Source organism: Coregonus clupeaformis, chromosome 11, assembly GCF_020615455.1.
Source record: "Coregonus clupeaformis isolate EN_2021a chromosome 11, ASM2061545v1, whole genome shotgun sequence".
NCBI lineage: Eukaryota > Metazoa > Chordata > Actinopteri > Salmoniformes > Salmonidae > Coregonus > Coregonus clupeaformis.
In genome coordinates this window covers 6,981,657-6,989,006 of record NC_059202.1, presented here as the reverse complement: position 1 = coordinate 6,989,006, position 7,350 = coordinate 6,981,657, and positions in this window count along the sequence as shown.

Sequence of the window (7,350 nt, the reverse complement as noted above, 5' to 3'; positions counted from 1 at the left end):
CTCCTCCACTATCTTCACTTCCTCAGCATACGGCATCTTCTGCACTTCTCTGACCCTGGCCACCTCAACCTGCCTCTCTCGCAGTTGACACACACAACTTTTCCCACCGAAACTAAACATTTGTCTGTCCCATGTCCTCCTGCACACTTCCCACATCTTGGAATCTACCTCCTACATACTGCTGTGACATGCCCATAAATGTGACACCTATAACACCGCAGTGTATTCGGCACAAAAGCTCTAACGGCAAAACTCATATATCCTAACATTACTTTGACAGGTAAATACTCTGAATCAAAGCTCAAAAGAACAGACTGTGTCACCTCTGTTTCACCACGCTCCCAACCGGATCTGCGTCGCACCGAACGGCGGGCGTCACGAACACTAGGAATCTTCTACTTAAATTGCTCCACCTCCACACTTAACACTACCCCAGAAATCACTTCTTTCAATGGTGCCCTGTACCTTAGCGCAAAGTAAGATACTTTCCCCAAGTTGCGTTGCAACGAGCGCCTGCTCCCTCTGATCTGAAGAAACACAAACAAACATCACAAGTCCACTTTGGGTTACCTTCACCGACTCAACAGCACCCACCATGTTTTCCACCCAACCTGAAACCACCCCATCATGGATCAGCCAAAAGGCCTGGTTCCACCCTCATCAAAAATCTCCCTCCCACTGGACCAAACTTATCTTTATCATGTCCATCGGGATCCAACACCAATCTTCCTCAACATACCCTCTCCCTTGTTATTGTTAGCTTCAACAGATTCAAACCCATCCTCTGCCTCCCTCAGTCTTTTCAACCTTCTCTCTCTTTCCCTCCAATCCTCGTCCCTAAACCAATTACCCGATTCCTTCTGAAAATATTAAACTTTTCCAAGACTAAATCTCTTTTTAGCCTCCTTGTGAGATATGCTAAGCCCTGCACTCCTTCCACTTCAAACTCGAGCCATCCCACCATAGTTGAGCATGGCATGCTTCCACATGTGCACAAGCAGAGAAGAAGAAGAAGAAGAGAGGCCCAACTTGGTAGAAAATCTTTCTCCCTCCAGCAGGTGGCTTTTTTTTCTCGCACACCAAGTGAGGAGTTTTTCATGGAGGTCAATGAGTGTTATGGCTTATTTACTACATTACATTTCAGTCATTTAGCAGACGCTCTTATCCAGAGCGACTTACAGTTAGTGAGTGGATACCGGACCCCCGTGGGAATCGAACCCACAAACCCTGGCGTTGCAAACGCCATGCTCTACCAACTGAGCTACACGGGTCCTACCGTGCTACACGTGGCTTCATTGATCTAATTGAAGTTTCTTAATGCTTAAGTTGTTATGAGTGTACTGATCTAAGTAGGACACGTGACCTCCCGGCAACTTTATATTGGAGTTGTCTCGAGATGGCTATGCATATTCATGACATGAGGCTAGGAGCATAGCGTCTCTCTCCATTGAATACAAGCGGTTGACGTCAACAACCCACATCGAATATTCAAAAAAGGATTACAACAATGAGATGAATCCACCAATCCAAATAAAGGATAGACGGGAGCTAGACAGCCTGCGGTGCCGCTTTGTGGACAACGACTCCTATTGTTAGGGAGAGAGACATGCATCTTGTCAGTATATCCATCATCTTTGGCACCAGAGAGGAAGAGGCGAAGCGAGAGGGATAACTGGACCTAATATCTGTCTTCTCCAGCAAGTGGCAGTGTTTCGTTTTTTTCACTCACCAAGCGATGAGTTTTGTATGGAGGTCAATGAGTGTCGAATTTGGTTAACAGAAAATGGAATGGCTAATTTGCTACTTGTGGCGTCATTGATGGAATAGAAGTTTATTCATGCTTAGGTTGTTATGAGTGTACTGATGTAAGTAGGACACGTGAAATCCCGGCAATTTGAGAAAAAACACTTTATATCGAAGTTGTGCAAAATAGGGGAGGGTTGTCAAACGTATTGTTTTGCTTTGGGTAGGGTTCTGTGGTTTTTTATTGGGAACAGGGGAGGTAGTGCGTTTTTCCCCTGGTTTAGATTTGCTCTTTGCAGTGTGAAGCCGAAGCAGCAGATCGGACAGTGAGGAGACAGACAGGATGTTCTGGTGCTCACCGCTCTTAGAGGCTTTTATTTACAATATTAACAGGTGCAGGACGAATTGGCCAATAAACTTTGTACAGAAAAAAACAAACAGGATGTTGACAAAGACTTGAATAAATCAAAGGTATTCTCAGTATAAACTATTCCAGCAACAACTCTTTGCCTACAACAAAGTCGCTCTGGATAAGAGCGTCTGCTAAATGACAAAAAAAAAAAAAAACTCAGGTATGGCTGTACTCTAGCCAACCTGTTACCTGCCCAGCCTGCTCTTACCCCATGCAAAGTCCAACTGAGCACCTAAGTACTCTTTCCTTCTGCTAGGAATGTTCCATCATCATAGCCCAAAACACATTTCTACCATAAATGCATAATTTTCCATGGAAAGTATTTCCGACCTCTTGACTTTTTCCACATTTTGTTATGTTACAGCTTTATTTTAAAATGTATTAAATTGTTTTTTTCCATCATCAATCTACACACAATACCCCATAATGACAAATCAAAAACAGGTTTAGAAATGTTTGCAAATTTAGTAAAAATAAAGATTGCAGTCAGAGGGCAGTCCTCCTGGCCGTCCCTGAGGCCGGTGTTCGGAGGAACTCGTGACAGTACCCCCACCTTGACGCGCAGCTCCAGCAGCGCGCCGACACCGGCCTCAGGGACGGCCAGGAGGACGCAGAGCAGGGCTAGCCGGATGGAGACAGTGGAAATCCCGCAACAGGGAGGGATTGAGGATATCCCTCACCGGGACCCAGCACCGTTCCTCCAGACCGTAGCCCTCCAACTCCACGAGGTACAGAAAGCCCCCCACCCGACGCCTCGAATCCAGGAGGGAACGGACGGAGTACGCCGGGGCACCCTCGATGTCCAGAGGAGGCGGAGGGACCTCCCGCACCTCAGAATCCTGGAGCGGACCAGCCACCACCGGCCTGAGGAGAGACACATGGAACGAGGGGTTAATACGATAATCATGTGGGAGTAATAACCTATAGGTAACCTCGTTTATCCTCCTCAGGACTTTGAACGGCCCCACAAACCGCAGGCTCAGCTTCCGGCAGGGCAGGCGGAGGTGCAGATTCCGGGTCGAGAGCCAAACCTGATCACCCGGTACGAAGACTGGGGCTTCACTGCGGTGGAGGTCAGCATTGGCCTTCTGACGACGCACAGCGCGTTGGAGGTGGACGTGAGCAGCGTTCCACGTCTCCTCTGTGCGCCGAAACCAGTCATCCACCGCAGGAGCCTCGGTCTGGCTCTGGTGCCACGGTGCCAGAACCGGTTGGTAACCTAAAACACATTGGAATGGCGTTAGGTTAGTGGAGGAGTGACGGAGAGAGTTCTGGGAATATTCGGCCCATGGCAAGAACACCGACCACTCCCACGGCCGGTCCTGGCAGTAGGACCGCAGGAACACCTACCCACATCCTGATTTACCCGTTCCACCTGCCCATTAGACTCGGGGTGAAAACCAGAGGTCAGGCTGACCGAGACCCCCAAACGTTACATGAACGCATTCCAGACCTTGGATGTGAACTGGGGACCCCGGTCAGACACTATGTCCTCTGGTAACCCGTAGTCCCGGAAGACGTGTAAACAGGGCCTCCGCAGTCTGCAGGGCCGTGGGGAGACCGGGCAGAGGAAGGAGGCAGCAGGCCTTGGAAAAGCAGTCCACAACGACCAGGATGGTGGTGTTACCTTGAGAGAGGGGAAGATCAGTAAGGAAATCAATACTTAGGTGAGACCATGGCCGTTGTGGAACTGGTAAAGGCTGTAACTTACCCGCTGGGAGGTGCCTAGGTGCCTTACTCTGGGCGCACACCGAGCAGGAGGAGACATACACCCTCACGTCCTTAGCCAAGGTAGGCCACCAGTACTTTCCGGTCAGGCAGCGCACTGTACGACCGATACCTGGGTGACCAAAGGAGGGGGACGTGGGTGCCCAGTAGATCAGACGGTCACGGACAAGAGCAGGCACGTACTGCAGCCCAGCTGGACACTGAGGTGGAGATGGCTCTGTGTGTAATGCCTGCTCTATATCCGCGTCCATCGCCCATACTACCGGCGCCACAATGCAGGAGGCCGGGAGTATGGGGGTGTTGTCTCTGGGCCACTCCTCTGTGTCATACAGCCGTGACAGTGCGTCTGCCTTCATGTTCTTCGTACCCGGGATGTAAGATAGAGTGAAATCAAACCGGGTGAAGAATAGGGCCCACCTGGCCTGGCGAGGGTTCAGCCTCCTCGCTGCCCGGATGTACTCCAGGTTACGGTGGTCCGTCCAGATGAGGAAAGGGTGTTTCGCCCCTTCGAGCCAGTGCCTCCACACGGTCAGGGCTTGGACAACAGCCAACAGCTCCTGATCACCAACGTCGTAGTTCTGCTCCGCCGGGCTGAGCTTCTTGGAGAAGAAGGCACAGGGTTGGAGCTTGGGTGGCGTGCCCGAGCGTTGAGATAGGACAGCGCCTATCCCTACCTCGGACGCATCCACCTCCACTACGAACGGTAGTGGTGGATCGGGGTGGGCCAGTCCTGGGGCTGAGGTGAACAGACCCCTCAGGTTACTGAAAGCCCTGTTACGTTTGTGAACTGTTGCATACTGACCACCATTCTTTATCTCACACTTTTTAGATCCCCAAGCATGCACATTGTAGATGGAAACAAATACCTAGGATGTACAATGGAAATTCTTAGTTTGAGTTACAGTACACTATATATACAAAAGTATGTGGACACCCCTTCAAATTAGTGGATTCGGCTATATCAGCCACATCCGTTGCTGACAGGTGTATAAAATCGAGCACACAGCCATGCAATCTCCATAGACAAACACTGGCAGTAGAATGGCCTTACCGAAGAGCTCAGTTATTTTCAATGTGGCCCCGTCATAGGATGCCACCATTCCAACAAGTCAGTTTGTCAGATTTCTGCCCTGCTAGAGCTGCCCCGGTCAACTGTAAGTGCTGTTATTGTGAAGTGGAAACATCTAGGAGCAACAACGGTTCAACCGCGAAGCGGTAGGCTACAGAAGCTCACAGATTGGGACCGCCGAGTGCTGAAGCGTGTAGCGCGTAAAAATCATCTGTCCTCGGTTGCAACACTCACTGCCGAGTTCCAAACTGCCTCTGGAAACATCAGCACAAGAACTGTTCGTCGGGAGCTTCATGAAATGGGTTTTCGTGGCCGAGCAGCCACATACAAGCCTAAGATCACCATGCACAATGCCAAACATCGGCTGGAGTGGTGTAAAGCTCGCTGCCATTGTACTCGCATTCTCTGGAGTGATGAATCACGCTTCACCATCTGGCAGTCCGACAGATTAATCTGGGTTTGGCGGCCGCCAGGAGAACGCTACCTGCCACAATGCATAATGCCAACTGTACGGTTTGGTGGAGTAGGAATAATGGTCTGGGGAATCTAGATGATTCTGTGCTTCCAACTTTGTGGCAACAGTTTGGGGAAGTCCCTTTCCTGTTTCAGCATGACAATGCCCCTGTGCCCAAAGCGAGGTCCATATAGAAATGGTTTGTCAAAATCGGTGTGGAAGAACTTGACTGGCCTGTACAGAGCCCTGACCTCAACCCCATCTAACACCTTTGGGATGAATTCGAACGCCGACTGCGAGCCAGGCCTAATCGCCCAACATCAGTGCCGGACCTCACGAATGCTCGTGGCTGAATGAACGCAAGTCCACGCAGCAATGTTCCAACATCTAATGGAAAGCCTTCCCAGAAGAGCGGAGGCTGTTATAGCAGCAAAGGGGGGACCAACTCCATATTAATGCCCATGATTTTGGAATGAAATGCTCGACGAGCAGGTGTCCATATACTTTTGGTCAGTAGTGTATTTTTCCTGCTTTACAGTAGCCATGGATGACTTTAGACATTCATTCAAGTGATCCAAGAGTAGCCATCACATCAACAGCATTTGTCAAGGCAATATCTTACCCAGTCTTACTGATGCATGTTAAAGTTGGACTGAGAATAAATAATGAAGACATCGCTTAAAAATATTTTATTATTTACAGGCCACATTGGGATACAGAAATAAACGTTCAAAGTTTCATTGCAATGGGTTACAGTGTCAAAAGACTTAAGCTTATTTAGTTTTTAATGATCACATAACCTATAGCCATTGAAACAAGCAATCTGCAGAATAGAAAGACATGACATGACCAACAATACTTCCCACAAATGTAAAACTGATCTAAAATGCAGTCAAATAAATACTGTACAATTAATAGTAGCCTACTGGATAATAGGACCCTGCCAGCTGGCCAGTAATGCCATGCATGATCAAACATGTTGGATGCTGAAAAGTGAAACGGTTGAGTAATTGGAAAGCAACTCATGAGCTTTGCTTCCAAGAAGCTTTGTCTTTTTGTTATTGTGGTTTACAGGGACTGGGAGTAGGAGAAGTCAAGCTTCTCTGAATGAATCTCTCCACAGCATATATTAGGCAACCACAATGGCTAAATAGCTAGACAGGAACATAGCTCAATTAACATGAGGGTGTAGAGTAAGTCAGTCCAAGATGGAAACTCAGTTCTGTAACAAATACTTTAAATGGGGGGCACTTAAAGCTATTTGACATGCTTAAGCCTGGAAGTTAGTGCAATATGTCTTGCTAGGTAGCATACGAGAATGGTGAGGATTTAGTAGATGGCTTAATTTCACTTGGGGTCCCCTCTGTTGGCATGCTCTGTGCCAAATGCAGGAAATGGTTTTATATTCAAAAGAGTTTGCTTCCTTTGGGTCAACCTTTCTCTGTAGCACAATGTCAACAAAATAAATATTTGAAGTTCTTAGTCTAGAAACAGTCACCACCAAACAGCCCTGAGCAGTCGTAACTTAGTACCTTAGTCCAACATTCACTCATTGAAGTGACGAAGATTGACAACATGAAAAAACACGATTTTGGAATGAAAGTTGGAGACAGGCTGCATCATTTCATTTCCATAAAAGGACGTTTTCTTAGTGACACTTGTAATACCAACTACACATTTAAAAATAAAAGTGAATAGATCAATTATCAGAAAATGTGTCCACAATGATGGGTCATTTCATGTTGCTTATTAAAACAATAAGAAATGTTTCTTAAGTCAAGAGCATGGGTCCCTGAGAAAGACACCAACCGGAGCAATCTCTCAATACAAATGTAAGAGGTCTTTCAAGCTAGTCATGGTGATCACATTTTTGGCATTCTCACAAAAAAACAGACCACCAATTCAAAATCCAACCGGAAGTCTTTCAAGCCAATATGAGGGTAT